General features: G+C 40.4%; 1 protein-coding gene across 8 annotated transcripts in view; it reads left to right on the top strand.

Annotated features, from left to right (window-relative positions):
• ADCY2 (adenylate cyclase 2) overlaps positions 1–16,436 on the top strand; it is a 431,254-nt gene that overhangs the window by 229,945 nt on the left and 184,873 nt on the right. The gene's annotated exons all lie outside the window — the stretch shown is intronic.

Genomic DNA, 16,436 nt, shown 5'->3' with positions numbered 1-16,436 from the left:
TGAACAACCAACTCTCATGGGAACAATAGAGCAAGAAACTCCCTCAAACTCCCTTCCCAGGGAGGACATTTATGTGTCCATGAGGGATCCACCCCCAAGACACAAACACCTCCCACCAGGCCTCACCTCCAACACTGGGGATCAAATTTCAACATGAGATTTGGAGGGGACAAACATCTAAACTGTAATAGAGAGTTATGATCAAAAGAGCAAAGATTGCATCTTCCCCATGCAGCCTTCAGACCAAGGGACCCAGGATCACCCACAGCCAGATACGCCAACCATCATCAACAAGTGGCTGGGGAAGTCAAATAAGAACAGTTCATGAAGATGCTCACTTCTGGTTAGTGTTTGTGACAAGCATTTGCACCAGCAGAAGTACGAGCCTCCCCCTCATCGCCCCCTCACTGTGCTGTGCCATCCCAGCACTTCCTACAGCGCCTGTTGTCCACATAGGATGAAATGTTGGAGTCTTCCTCAGGGAGGTGATTGAAGAGTCTGGGGAGGAGCCAGGTGTTGTTGTCAGGGGCATCCTAGGTTGATTGTTGTGGGTGACACAAATGCACATCAGGGAAATGTATAGACTGCAAGGAAGCATTACAGAAAACAAACAATGGAGACAATAGGAGATGTGTGGGGACCAAGATATCACCAAGGATGGTGGAAAGCAGGCACAACAGATGTACATGGAGAAGAAGCCATAGAGGGGCCCTGGATTTGCTGTGCTTCACTCCGGGTGATGGCAGATATCCATGTGAACAGCTGTGTGTTCCTGGGTTTGTGTATTTCTCACTGGGAATCCAGTCTGTAAAGCTAATAATTAGCATGGCTGGCTATAAACACTGTGCTCCCCCTCCCTGTGGGCCTTCATCACATTACCTAAGCTCTTAGCAGTGTTTGGCATATCGTGGATCCTTAATTATTGTTTGTGAAGTTGTATTGAGTTAGTTCACTCTATAAAATTTCATCAGCATGTATTGTGGTGGGAGCAAAAAGTATATCCTTTAAATTTTGGCACTAGTCCTTTGTCTGTGTGTGGACTGCTGAATGGTAATCATTCTTTTTTGAAAACAGGGATCCAGGATATTAGTTCATTCATTCAACAAATATTTAGTGAACACCAAGGCTGTGGCAGGCATGGCTCTAGGCACTGGGATATAACTGTAAACACTGCCTTTGCATTGGTGTGATTAGCAAATATGGTTTGTTTTTAAAAAATACATTTTGTCTTACCACCTGTATAGCAAAGGTATTCAGGAACCGATGTTTTTGTTTGTTTGTTTGTTCTAGATGTGTGTCAAATTCTGAATTCAAAATTAAGAGACATAGATAGTTGTTAACTTGGGACTATTATCCAGTTTATTCTTATGTACCTATTTTCAGTAACGTTTTACATCTGTGTTCTAGAAAATTCCACAGTTTCGACAAGTAGCACTTAGCATTCATGGGTGGTCCTGCTGTAGTGCATGCTACAGGGTTCAAATGTTTTGGGAGAGATGGTTTCCTTTCTCAAACAGTACAGACTGGAGCAAGTTGGGCCCGACGGACATGTTTAACTTTTTTTTTCATCAGCTCTGTAATCTCCTTCAAAATAGCACTAAAGCTACAGAGAACAGAAATTCCAAGTAGACGGATTACATAACCTAATATTTTTAGGAACAGCTTTGATAAAAGCAGTTTCAGGTCACTGACCTCACCTGCACATCATATTTCTCTGAAGAGACCTGAGCAGCTGAAAGCACATGGCATCCCTTGCCACAGTGAGCTGAGGGTAAGAGGAGCCACATTGACCTTGTGGAGCTCAAGAACTGAACCATCATGGGAGACATTAGAAAGACATGCATCTACTAGTTTCAGAAAAGAAGTCAGTGATTCTTTTAAAAATAAAGAAAGTGAGAAGGGACACTTTAAAGAAATAAGAACTGATATGAAATATGTTTAATAGAATACAACTTCACATCACAAGAGCATTTTGTCACAGGCGTTGGAAGTCCATTTCCAGAGTCTACTCCTAGAATGCAGTACCTTTCTTGTTAGGGCTTCGGAGAATATGTGTCTACGATGAGATGTGTTTGTACTTTTCTCAGACCAGCATGTAATTAAATGGGAAGAAGAGATTATCTTGGTTTAAAAAAAAAAAAAAAACCATCAGTAAGATATAATCTGATAGATTTAAGGAAACTAGTAAAAATTGGCCAGTGGCAATCTGTGTGACCTTCATAGAAGGGAGAGGCCCCTGAAACACTGAGGCCCAGTAGGGCCACTGATCAAATTCAGGTTTGGGTTCCATGTGTCACTTCCTGCTCGCCCTGCACCACAAACCACCTTTCGCTTCATCCACAGTCACTGTGGCAAACAGTAATGTCCTTCAAAGTTCTTCATTCCGGAAGGATATGTGTTGATCAGCCAGAAGACAGTTTCAGTCATTGTTTAGATAAATAAATAGCATCCAATTTAATGTACACGTTAGCAGCTGCGTCAGAGAGAGCTGGTGCTCCCAGAGGTTGAGAGGCGGCCACCTTGGGAGTTCCTTGGCCTCGTTTCACAGCCCCACTCTCTGCTGTCCTTCCTCCTTGGAGAGGATACAGTGGCGGGTTAGCCCAGGAAGCCGTCCCTCTTCACCCAGGATTGGAGGGGGGGCACTGAAACTATTGGGACCTGTCTAATGATTCTGAAATCTTTTCAAAATTGCAAAACTCCATGCTGTCTTTTCTTCAAATTTTGTGATATTTTTCAGATGCAAGTGAGATGAATTTCTAAAGATTAAAGCCCATGCTTGAATAAAGTGGCTATTTGTACTATAAGATTTTGAGGGAAGAAGGAATGAAAAATGTTGCTAGAGATTTTCTCAGAGTTGTGTTCTTGCCCTAAAAGTGTTCTCATTATGAACAATAAAAATCATGACTTTTTACAAGGTAGGGAAAAGAATACATTGCATTGGAATTGAGGCCGCCTTTAGAAACTGAAGGTATTCACCTGTCTCGAGTTTTGACTTTTGTCTTAAGTTTCATATCCCACAGTAAAATCCGCGGCTGTTTCCTGAGCACTGTGTAGTGTGGCAGATGGCTCTTATCAGACCTGAGAAAACATATTTCAGTGAGTGTTGCTCTCTGGGGTATGTAATAGGCTCTCAGGAATTAATGAGAGCTGGATTCACAGCAAAATAAGAACACTGTTTGCTAACTGCCTAGGCAGTTGACATAAATGCTGTTTCCGTAGGAGTAAAAGCCAGGTTTGCTATTTCATAGAGAGAGAATAAGCCCTCTTTAATTTATATATTGTCTTTGTTTTAGAATAATTTAACAAATTTTTATGTGATTTACTTAATCTGAACCATCCTGTGGATCAAATATGACAGAACATTCCTTTTAGTAAAAAATACCAGTCAAGCGAGGCTCAGAGACCCCATGCTATACCTGGATTCTGCAACTCTCTGTGGGGGTTCTGGCTTTCTGGCTGTAGTCTTTCTGGCTGTAGTCTTTCTGGCTGTCCTTGGATGCAAAGTTGTTTTCCTCTCTGCAGAATTTAGTGGAACAAGAAAGTGATCCTTGGGTGGTCATGGCTGGGTAGATAATGACAAATTTACCTGTTTTTAATCCTACTGTGATAGCAGGTATTATGATGGCTTTATTGAATGCATTTTATGGCTCATTTGTTTCGCAAGGTGAAGAGTTTTTGAAGTTTTTCTAGATTTGGGCTGCTAAAATTTGGAAAAGCAAACAGAAGCAAGTACTATTTCTTTAAGTTTTTATAATGTCCCGGGTAGTTTATGTAGTGCTTTATGTGTACTGTTGTATCAGACTCCTATTCCTGCTGTAACAAATTTCCACAAATTTGATGGCTTAAAACAGAACAGATTTTTTATCTTACAGTTTCAGAGGTTACAAGTCCAAAATCAGTCTCACTGAGCTAAAGTCAAGATATTAGCAGGGCTGTTTTTTTCTGGAGATTTTGAAGGGAGAATTCATTTCCTGGCCTTTTCAAGCTTCCGAAGGCTGCTTGCATTCTTTGGCTCCTAGATCCTAGCCCCTTTCCACCACATGTAAAGTCATGAGGATAGAATCTTTCACTTGCTTTCTCTCTCTCTCTCCTTGTCTTTTTTTTTTTTTTTTTTTTTTTTTTTTTTGAGACACAGTCTGGCTCTGTCACCCAGGCTGGAGTGCAGTGTCATGATCTCGGCTCACTGCAACCTCTGCCCCCTGGGGCTCAACAGATCCTCCCACCTCAGTCTCCCAAGTAGGAGGGACTACAGGTGTCCACCACCACACCTGGCTAACTTTTGTTATTTATTGTATTTTGTATTTGTTTTGCCATGTTGCCCAGGCTGGTCTTGCACTCCTGAGCTCAAGCAATCCACCCACCTTGGCCTCCCAAAGTGCTGGGATTACAGGCATGAGCCACTGAGCCCGGCTTGTCTCTCACTTTTGATTCTGCTGTTGCATCTTCTTCCTTTTCTCTGACTCCAACCCTCCTGCTTTACTCTTATGGCTTCTGTAATTACACTGGACTAACCGGGCTAATCCAAGATAAACTCACCATCTCAAGATCTTTAATTTAATCACATCCACAAAATCCCTGGTTTGCCATGTAACCTAACATAGTCCCAGATTCCAAGGATTAAGATGCAGATACTTTTGTGGGACCGTTAGTCAGCCTACCACTCTCTGTCTTCTTTATTCCTACAGCAACTCTAGGACCTAAGTCGTTTTTCCCATTTAAACCGAATAAAGAAACTGCTCACATTACTTGGCCCAGATCACTCAGTGAGTAAGTGTAACTTCCAGGGCCCTTCTGTCTTTCATGTTGGTTTTGCATGGGTTTTCTGGTCTGATCTCTGGGAATATTAACTGGAGATTTTCCAGGACGTGAAGGACTCTTTGATGGAAGTCCTAAAAAGAGTAGGAACAACTTTGAGCAACTTTAAGCATCCAAAATGGTATCCTGCTAAGAAGGCAGTCAGTAGCTGTTCTTCCATTGAATTCTCATGCAGTAATATGAAGCAACAGAAATCAGCTGCCATCTTACTCCCTCCATGACCATGCTGAGGCATGGGGAGGGTTTGATGCCAGCCATGCCATCCCCAAAGATCCCTCCGGGGTCAGCTTTCTTCTTCCTGGAGGCAAGAAGATTGAACAGAGGAGTCTGCAGCTTTGTCTGCTTGGACATGTGGTGGTGAGTTATTCAAAACAGTCTTTTACCAACCCAATCTCTGCATGTTCAGTTTACCTTTTGCCAATGAAATGGACCTTACGAGGACTCATCAATGACAAGACTAATTGTTTTACCCAATTGTCTTCACCTGAGTTGTTACATGGACTTGAGGTGAGGCATCTCAACAGTTATGTACCTTTTCATAAAGCCAAGCTGGACATTAATAGTGTGAGAGGAATTCAAGCCAGTGAGACTTTCTCACTGCAGTTGCTGAAGAATTAAAGCAGCACATTTTAATATAAATGTCATGCTTGAGCTTTGAGGTGCAGGGCTGGGGGATGCGCCCAACAGAGAGAGCCTAACCGGAGAAACACACATCGTGCGGCAGGTATAATTTGGCTCAGATATAAAGGCCTTTCCTGGGTTCTGACATCTCAGACCATTAATTAAACTCTTCCACGCCCCCCGCTTATGTTTTTGAGATCTCCACTTTTCATCTTTTATTAAATCATTATTTGTGTCATTTTTTTCTTTGGTATCTCCTCCTTGATAAAGAGGCCATAACTTCCATCCATCTTGGTCATCACATTTTTTTCATTCTGTAAATGATTAGTATATACTTTTCTCTTTGGCATCTCTTCCCCAGTGCAGAGGGCATAGCTTAAGCCAGTGTTGGTTATTGCTTTTATCTCAACTCTCATTAGTGAAACATTAAATGATGTGGAAGACTACACATACACTTTACTTGAAAACTGAAAAAAAATGAAGAGCTGAGATGTTATAAAAGGTTCTCATCACAGTGTTTGCTATTCCAATCCATCGGAATGATCTTTAAGAAATATTTTCACAGTTTGCACCACACTGTATTATACTGGTTACTTAAATTCTCATGAAGCTCAGATGTCATGCCTCATTGAGAAGTTCCAGGACAAGATGTTTCAGGATGCTACAATTTTGCCATGATGTTTATGGATGCTTTTAAATGATAAATGAAAATTAACTCCAGAAAATTGTCAATAATCCTTAAATCAAGTCTGCAGTATTTTCTGAGAAGTCCTTTAGTTAGAATGGTTGAGATCACCACATATTTGCGATGACTGCAATGAAGTTTGTGCTATGACTGTGCAATCAACCTCCTTTAAGAAGGAGTCAACAGTTACAGATCCAAGATCCGGGGGGAGGATGAAGGAACTCTCAGGAATCACTGTCCAGTATTGATGCCTAACAAAGAACATAAATGCAGGCCATTATAGGGGTTTACAAAAGCCACATTAGCAACTATTTGTTCATTATTAAAAAAAAAAAAATGGACATTTTGGCAGGGCGCGGTGGCTCATGCCTGTAATCCCAGCACTTTGGGAGGCCGAGGCAGGAGGATCACCTGAGGTCAGGAGTTTGAGACCAGCCTGGCCAACATGGTAAAACCGTGTCTCTACTAAAAATACAAAAATTAGCTGGGTATGGTGGTGGGCACCTGGAATCCCAGCTACTCTACTCGGGAGGCTAAGGCAGGAGAATTACTTGAACCCGGGAGGCAGAGGTTGCAGTGAGCCAAGATCACACCACTGCACGCCAGCCTGGGCAACAGAGCGAGACTCCATCTCAAAAAAAAAAAAAAGAAAAAAAATAGACATTTTGCTTTAAAGGAAAAAATAAAAATAAAAAAGAATTATAGCAATTAATTAAGCAGAGATTCTTTTAATGGTTAAATATACGCAGGTGTCTATTTACGTCATGGCAGTAGAAAAGCCAAATGATAAAATTAAACCTTCTAGAAGTTTCCTCTGTATAAGAAACTTGAGCAAGACCTCCTGCTCATGTCCACAGTGAAGAAGCAACTCACCTGTCTTGTTGAAGAAACACCTGGAAACAGTTATATTACTCCAGATGATCACAAGCAGATTTTTGTTGATAATAAGAAGCCCCCAAAACCAGAAGTCATGTACTAAGGAGAGGACCTAATTTTGATGTTTCTGAGAGCCCTAGAATTTTCGATATTTCCTGGGGACTGCCTATTTTTAATTGTGATATGGTACTTTGATGCTGGTAAGAATATTTAATAGGCAAAGAATAATCTAGTTAAAAGATTCAAGACAATTTGACATCATTTGATACCAGTAAAATAAACCCAATAAAAAGCAATTCTAAAATCAGCCCTTTTGTTTCATTAAACATTCTTGTGATATTTGTCACATATAGAAACAAAACTCAAGTCTTCTGTGATTGCCATCATATTTTTCTTCCTGCAAATGTAATCACAGATAGGCCACTATGCCTTTTAATGGTGGGGGGGGAAAGGCATTTTGAACTTACTTTCATGGGGCAGACTTCAAAATGTTAAAGTTACTGATCATGCATATTTAATAGTGTATTACCATGAGCACAGTTGCAGATACATATACCTCCTATGGCACTAGTGATGTGTTTACTGAACCGAGGTATCCATTTATATCTGTAACAAATTGAAGATTAGGACTCATGAACTTTAGGGTTTTGTTAACTGCATATGTGTTTTCAAATGGTATTATTTTTGGAGATTATACTTTTAGGGTTATCTGAGTGCTGTCAAGATTTTATTTTATCCTAGAACTTCTGTAGAAAAGTCCTTTAATGTACTTAGGGATGATGGGCCATTTAATATATGTGTGTTACTGGATGTGAAAATTCCCCCCGAAGACTAACGTTGTCATAAATGTGGACTATATGATGCACTCAGAATGCAATGCAAGAGGCATGTGAGATAATGATACTCACATAAACCCATTCATACCCTTTTCAAATTGCATAGTATTTTTACATGTATTCTTCTGTTAAATACAGGATTATACAAGATACAGAAAAGCCCTCTTCTCCTATTTATCAAATTTACAGGTTTTTTTTTTTTTTGGCTTGTTAGGTGCTGGCGATTTTCCCAGGTTGGGAAATGCAGAGGTAGCCAAGACTAGAGGTCCCTGTTCTCTTTGCGCTTAAATTCTAATAGCAGGTGATAGACTGTAACTTATCAAACCCATAATTTCATGAGAAGATATAACAAGATAATGTGACAAAGCATGGTGGCTGGAGAAGACCAAGAGGCCTGTTGGAGGGGCCAGGCAGGGAGGCTTCTCTGGGGATGCGATATCTAGGTTGAAATATGAATTGCTGAAGGTCTTAGACCTGGGAGGGCCTGAGAAAAATGTTCCCAGCAAAAGAAGTGGGAACTACCAAGTTCCTGAGTCAGAAGCCAGGTGGCCTGTTTGAGAAACAGAGGGGTCAGTGGGACAGTTGGGGGGAGAGAGGCAGGAGCCAGACCACACGCTGGGCCTTGCAAGGTGGGTCAAGGGCTTGGGATGTTATATTGAGTGGGAAGTCACTGAAGGGTTTTGAGTAAGACAGCAACGTAAACTGATTAACATTCTTAGAGGATCCTTCTGGCTCCTAGTAGAGGATGGGTTGGAGAAGGAATGAGTGTTAGTAGGTGACTCCTTAGAAGCCATGGCATACTATGGCAGCAGTACAGGCTGGATACAGGAATAGCTTGGGTGAGAGTGGACAGATTTAGGACATATTTTAAAATTGATTTAGTATGGGTTACTTTTGGATTAGATGCTGAGTGAAATAAAAATAAAATAATAAAGAGAACTTTCTGGGGTTTGAGCTTGAGCAACTGGATGATGGTTGGTGTGGCATCTAACATTTCAACATCTTGGTCACATTATTTATTGGGAGGTAAGGTACAGTAGAAATCCAGATTTGAGTTTTTAACAGCTAATTTCAAGATGCCAAGCCAGCAGCTGTAAATAAGATCTGGAGTTAAAGATGTGAACTTGAAAGTCATCAGCATATAGTTCCTATTTCAAGCTACAGGACCAGATAAGATGCCCCAAGGAGAGAGTGGGATTAGAAAAGATAAAAAGGGTCCAGGACCAAACCTCAAAGCACACTAACATTTGAGCAGGAATAGAGGAAGATGAAGAAGCCCAAGTCACTGAGAAAAATCAACCAGTTATATAGATGATTTGTTTTTTCCTAATTTAGTCTTGAGTTCCCTCTCATGATAGTGGCTGTAAACTCTAGCCCTGCCCTGACGGGGATCCTGGGGATGTGGTTGTGGGTGTTTCCCATGTGCCTTTCATGGGATCCTTCTTTGACCTCACAGACAGCCTGATACCTAAGTGTCTAGCCTGTGGCCAGGTGTCCCTCTCATGGGAAGCTTGTTTATCCTGGCACATGCCCTTGTGGCTCTCATCTGACCTGTGTGTAGTTTATTCCTACCAAGGCAGCCACTCTCCCAGAGAGCCCTGACCAGGACAGAAGTTAGGATGGGGTAGAAGAGGCAACTCATCAGAATCCATGAAATGACAGAAGCAGTTTATTGTTTACAGGTCTGGAGAAGAGAGGGCGCAGCACCATTTGCAGGGCCAGCAAAAAGCAGGGAGCCATCCAGGACACACAGGCTCAACCAGCAGGTGCAGAACGAGAGAGAGAGGGAGCTGTGGGCCAAAGCCTTCATTGGGGTTCAGGACATTATGCAATCAGGTTTCTAATCGGTGGGTTTAGAACAAGCAGGCACATGCCCTATGGCATCATGCTGTGACTGAGAGAAGGTCAGTGTGGGTGGGATACCTGTGCAGTCTATGCAGGGTGTGGGGATTAGTAGGGTGTACCCAGCTGTCCCACGGGGAGGTGGTTACCAGAAGGCAGTGTACAAGGCAGATGTCTTGATTGACCACCTTGAGAAACTGCAAGGAGGTAGGGGGGATGGAAACTGTGTCAAACATGATTAGGCTTTGCGTGAGTAAGACCAATCTAAATTTAAAATTGATGCCAAAGCAACAAAAAATTATAAGAATTCACTACAATAGGGGAAAAGCCAGAGAGAATGGTTCAATAGAAGCCAAGAGAAGAAGGTATAAGTGGGATAGTGGCCAACACAGTCACATGCTGAAGAGTCATAGTGAGAAGAGGGTAAAGGAGTGACCACTGGTCTTGAACAAATGGTGGTCACCAGTGGCCTGGACAATACGTTTAGGTGGAGCAATCATGCTAAAGTGACTGAGGTTAGGTGAAGAGGAGACAGGAGGTGCGGAAGCCATGCAGTGAGTTCCCAGAGCTCTTCTGATGTATGTAGCAGAGAAGAGGAGCCAAGAAATGCCGTGGAGTTTGTTTGTTCAAGATTTTCGATGCTCGTGGCATAAATCAAAGTTGTATTACACATCTTAATAATGCATCTTTGGTAATACATTTGAAATTGCCTGTTAATTATTTCTAATTTATTGTATTACATAGTTTTCCTAATGTGTTGTATTCTGAATCATTGATTCTAAGGAAGGGATGGGTACAAGGGTTGGTTGATTTTTATAGAAAGGCAACAGTTGGGGCCGGGTGTGCTGGCTCAGACCTATAATCCCAGCACTTTGGGAGGCCAAGGCGGGCGGATCACCTGAGGTCAGGAGTTCAAGACCAGCCTGGCCAAAATGGCAAAACCCTATCTCTACTAGAAATACAAAAATGAGCCAGATGTGGTGGTGAACGCCTGTAATCTCAGCTCCTCGGGAGGCTGAGGCAGGAGAATCGCTTGAGCCCAGGAGGCAGAGGTTGCAGTGAGCCGAGATCACAACACTGCACTACAGCCTGGGTGACAGAGTGAGACTCTGTCTCAAAAAAAAAAAAAAAAAAAAAAAAGAAGAAGAAGAAGAAAGGCAACTGAGTTTGCTGCATTACATTCATTACAGTTACTAAATAATCACAGCTGTAGTCCATTGTAGCTAATGTTCTAGTAATAGCTACTAAAAAGGTTTTAATCCAAATAGAAACAAAGGAGAAGTTATTTTAAAATAGGCAAATAACCTGGAAAGCATGAAAAGGAATAAAATGTCAACAAGATTTTAGGTAAAATGAAAAGGATACATTAAGACAAAAATTCAAGCCTCTACTAAGTTTAACTATGTTTTAGAAGGTATATTAAAGTAAAAATATAAAATTAAATGTTAAAAATAAACCAACTGATCCTCTAGGCAAAAGAATCAGCACATATCAGTGCATGTCATGTTATAACCATATTCCAGGGAAGAACTGCTATCCAGAGGTTGAGAGTTTCAAGGTTGGGCAGTTTAACTACAAGCACAATCCTCATTATAAATATGGAAAAAGCAAAAAGGCTAGGAGCTTCTCCTCCAGATAAACATCAATCAGCAGCCAGTAGAATTATTAGAGCCTTAATGCAAAAATAAAAAAGCCACAGGTGGCAGCTCCAGCCATCATGGGTTAAACGTGAGAAAGCAGCAACAGATACCCTGAGCCTTTCTCACTGCTGTGCTGTGGACTCGGGCACCTGGTGATTGAGCAGATTCAAGGTGACAGGAGGTTAGCAAATCGTGTTTGGCCTCCAGATGGAATTTTCTTTGTTATCATATATTTTTTTGTGTGTGGTCCTATTTTCTATACCTTTCTGGCTCCTCGTGAGGCAGATTCTCCAGGAAATTAAGACTTTATTTTCTAAACCAGTAGCATAGAATAAAAACAGGGATATTTTATCATTGACTGTAGAATGAGTTCAGAGCCATCTGATAGAATTTGAGGCTCAGCAGCCCACACCTATGACCTCTGCCCTGAAGAAAATGACCATCCCTTGGACGAGGTTTACTTAGTAGTGTGGACTCTGCCATTCTAGTGTGTTTCTGTTCCTTCAGGGCAGGAACCAATGATTGGAGGAACAAAAGTGCATTTGAGAGAAAGAAAACACACTCCTGGCATGAAGCATGATGCCAATGATGAAAGAAACAAAACACACTCCCAGCATGAGGCCAATGTGTGTAAGTGCCTTGCAGAAGTCTTAGCACAGACTCTTCCTGTGACTCTGCCAGTCCAGGGATCACTGGAATGCAGCAGCCGTTTCAGCAGCCACCAGAGAGTTGGATCCTGGATGAAGTGACTCAGAGATTCATTTCCTAGGGTCATCATCTTCCTAGCCGGCCTGTTTAGGGCCCATTTCTGCCATCCTGAAACTAGACTCTGAAATCTTTGGCAGTGATACGGTTTGGCTCTGTGGCCCCACCCAAATCTCATCTTGTAGCTCCCATCATTCCCATGTGTTGTGGGAGTGTCTAGCTGGGAGATCACTGAATCATGGGGGTGGGTCTTTCCCATGCTGTTCTCATGATAGTGAATAAGTCTTATGAGATCTGATGGTTTTAAAAACAGGAGTTTCCCTCCACTTGCTGCCATCCATGTAAGATGTGATTTGCTTCTCCTTGCTTTCTACCATGATTGTGAGGCTTCCCCAGCCACGTGGAACTGTAAGTCCATTAAACCTCTTTCTTTTGTGAATTGCCCAGTCTCGGGTATGTGTTTATCAGCAGTGTGAAAATGGACTAATACAGGTGACAATGGCTATTATTTCATTATTTTTCTTTAGAGTATTAGAACCTACTACAGTGCCTGCATGGAGTAAGTGAGAACATATACTCTCCAAACACCAACTGACAAAACACAGAAATATGTTCTGCACTAGCTTGCTCTTTCTTTCTTTCTTTCTAGCTCTCTCTCTGAGCAACCTTCATAATATGTATTAATCCATACATATAATTAATTAGAGAAATATGGGCCTGGGAGGAAGAACAAAGCATTGTAAATCTCTGCTCTTTATCCTTGCTTGGTGTTTGAAGTTTCAAAATGACCGAGAGTCCACTGCACAGCAGTGAGAAAGGCTCAGGACACCTGTTGCTGCTTTCTCACATTTAACCCAAGGAGATGGCTGGAGCTGCCACCTGTGGCTTTTTTATTTTGTAATAATTAGTTATTATCAGTAGTCCTAAAACCATGTCTTCCAATACTTTGTACTCCTGATCGTTTTTAGCAATCTTTGGACTCCTGAGTTATTCTTACACCCTTTAGCATCTCCATTCATAAATCTCTCCCTCTATCTTTTCTAAATTGTATGCAGGTTAAATGCAATTTTTGCACACTCCATACCTCATGACTGCTCTGGATGAGCTCAGGTATTATTGCATACACCTTCTTATTCATTATGAGGCTCACTTATATCATCGTTCACAAAAGTAATACTTGGTCATCTTGAAACTTCAAACACCAAGCCAGGATAAACAGCAGAGATTTACAATGCTTCATTCTCCCTCCCAGGCCTGTATTCCTCTAGTTTCTAGTGTGATTTTGGCTGACATATTTCTATGAACTTGAATTATTTTAGCCCTTATTGTTATAGAAGTGATTAGTCTCCTTCCAGTAGGGAGTGTAGACACGGAATTTTTTTGTGTTATGAAAGATGCAATTTTTATGTCAAAGATAAAACACAAGCTCGACATCATCCCAGCCTGTTAAATTAATCCAGATCTGAGGAAGAACAAGCATTTAAACTAGTCTTTATTAAAACACTTGGCTGAGGGATACAGTTGTGACGACAGTTTGCAGGATAATGAATCTTTAAAACAGTGTTAGATTTTGACATTGATAAGTACAGTACTTGACATAATTATTATTCCAGATTTCCGCTGGTGAATTTTATTAACGAGTCAAGGAAAAAAATGTTTAGAGGAATATTTACGAGTGGCTATTGCAAGGAGTGGGTCAGTAAAAAAAGGCAAATGTCAAACCAGATTCTACCCTTTAAAGAGGCATTTAGATCATGATCAAAATCTGGGCTCAGAAGACATAACACTTTTATATGAGTGGGCCTCTTGAAAAGATATGAGTGGAATTGTGAATGCTTTATTGAAAAACAGAGGAAAATTTTTCCACTATAGAGCAATGTACTTCATCAGCTGACAGAAATGAACATAAAATGTGACAAATTCTGTATTAGAAAGAATTGACAGATCTCTCAAAGTTGCTGATGAATAATGGGAAAAATTTACAATGTCTTTAAATAAAGTTTGCTTTTGATATGTTTTCATGAAAAATGGTAACTGTTTCTCATGTAAATTAGCATTTATGACTACTGTCTTCTGCCTTTGGTAACATTATTTTTTTTTTCATTTAATTGGGAAATGAACAATATAAGAGGGAAGCCTAGAGCAGGTCAAATCAAGAATATTATTATGCAGAAAAATAGAAATATACCAATTTCATGGTACTTCATAGGTGTTGTCTCTATGCAATGACTAGTTTATTTCATATCTTGCTATCTTTCTTTACCCTTGAAACAGAGGATAATGGGCTAGATTGTCTTCTAAGACTAAAGAAATAACAGCTAATATGATTATCCAGCTGTGAATGGATTTGGAAAATTTGCTTTTCTGATGCCTCAAAGAAAGTTTTGTGCTTGCTCACTGTTCAGCCTTTCATCATTGAGCACTCTTTGAGTAGAGAGATGAGAAATTTGAAAAGCTGATCTTACCCTATCTGTCTTCCCTGTCACTCTATGCCTTTCAAGGCAGGAGATTATAAGAACTATGAGACCCAGTTCTGATGCTCTGCAGTCACAACCCCTCTTTCAAGGATGTGGGTGGGGGCCCAGACACTCTATGATACCTGCAGCCCTTTACAGCTGCTGAGGTGGGGCATTCAGCACCTGACAAAGATGTGGATAGTTTTGTAGATTACATGGCAGCCAGACTGTCCATTACCTCTGCCCGAAGATTCGCAGATTCTACAAATCTCTATCTATATTGATTGTGCTAAAACTAGAGTTGTAAAAATGCAGATCAAAAACACAGAGATTCCCAAGCACCTCAAACTTAAATAACAAAGATGATCGTGGTATAAGATGTGAAGCTGTTTTTTCTCTTATTTATGAGTTATCGTTCTGTGTTTTATTATATTATGATGTCTCCTTTGTCAAGATATATATATATATGTATCTTGCAAGATTACCACAAATATATCTTGCAAGATTATCACCAATGATATATGTAGATCATTTTGACTTTTATTTTAGATTCAGAGGGTGATAGGTTTGGGGTATGACTGATCCCATTACCCAGGTACTGAGCATAGTACACAACAGTTTTTCAACTCTTGCCCCTCTGCCTCTCTCCTCCCTCCTCCCTCTAGTAGTCCCAGTGTCTATCGTTCCCATCTTTATGTCCATGAGTACCCAATGTTTAGCTCCTACTTATAAGTGAGAACATGCAGTATTTGGTGTTCTGTGGTTTGTGTTAATTTGCTTAGGATTATGGCCTCTAGCTGCATCCATGGTGCTGGAAAGGACATGATTTTATTCTTTTTTATGGCTGCATAGTATCCCATAGTGTATCCATACCACATTTTCTTTAATCAATCCACCATTGATGGGCATCTAGATAGATTCCATGTCTTTGTGACTGTGAATAGTGCTGCAATGAACATATGAGTACATGTGTCTTTTTGGTAGAATGATTTATTTTCTTCTAGATATATACCCAGTAATGGGATTGCCAGGTGGAATGGTAGTTCTGTTTTAAGTTCTTCAGGAAATTTCCACATGGCCTTCCACAGTGGCTGAACTAATTTACATTTCCACCAACAGTATAAACATTCCCTTTCCTCCACAGCCTTACCAGCATGTGTGTGTTTTTTGACTGTTCTAATACTAGTTATTCTGACTGGTGTGAAATGGTATGTCATTGTGGTTTCAGTTTGCATTTCTAATGATTAGTCATATTGAGCATTTTTTAAATATGTTTGTTGGTGGCTTGTAAGTCTTCTTTTGAGAAGTATCTGTTTATGTCTTTTTCCCATTTTTAATGGGATTATTTGTTTTTTGTTTGTTAAATTGTTTAAATTTCTTATAGATTCTGGATACTAGACCTTTGTCAGATGCATAGTTTACAAATAATTTCTCCCATTCTGTAGGCTGTGTGTTTACAATGTTATTATTTTCTATTGCTGTACAGAAGCTCTTTAGTTTAATTAGGTCCCACTTGTCAGTTTTTGTTTTTGTTGCAATTGGTTTTGAGGACATAGTCATAAATTATTTCCCAAGCTGATGTCCAGAATGCTGTTTCCAGATACTATACAAAATGAACATCACCAATGCATATAGTCACCAGACTGTCCAAGGTCAACATTAAATAAAAAATTTTAATGGCAACTAGAGAAAAAGATCAGATCATGTACAAATTAATTCCCATGAGGCTAATAGCAGACTTGACTTTTTAGCAGGAGAAATTGGGGGCCTCTTTTCAACATTCCTAAAGAAAGAAATTCCAACAAAGAATTTCATATCTCACCAAACTAAGTTTCATAATCAAAGGAGAAATAAAATATTTTCCAGACAAGCAGGCACTAAGGGAATTCGTTACCATTAGACCAGCCTTTCAAGAGCTCATTAAGGGAGTTCTAAATGTGGAAATGAAAGAACCATACCT

The sequence above is a fragment of the Gorilla gorilla genome, chromosome 19, assembly GCF_029281585.2.
Source record: "Gorilla gorilla gorilla isolate KB3781 chromosome 19, NHGRI_mGorGor1-v2.1_pri, whole genome shotgun sequence".
Lineage (NCBI taxonomy): Eukaryota > Metazoa > Chordata > Mammalia > Primates > Hominidae > Gorilla > Gorilla gorilla.
Note: the sequence above shows the minus strand (reverse complement) of the source record. Positions and strands in the feature narration are given on the sequence as shown.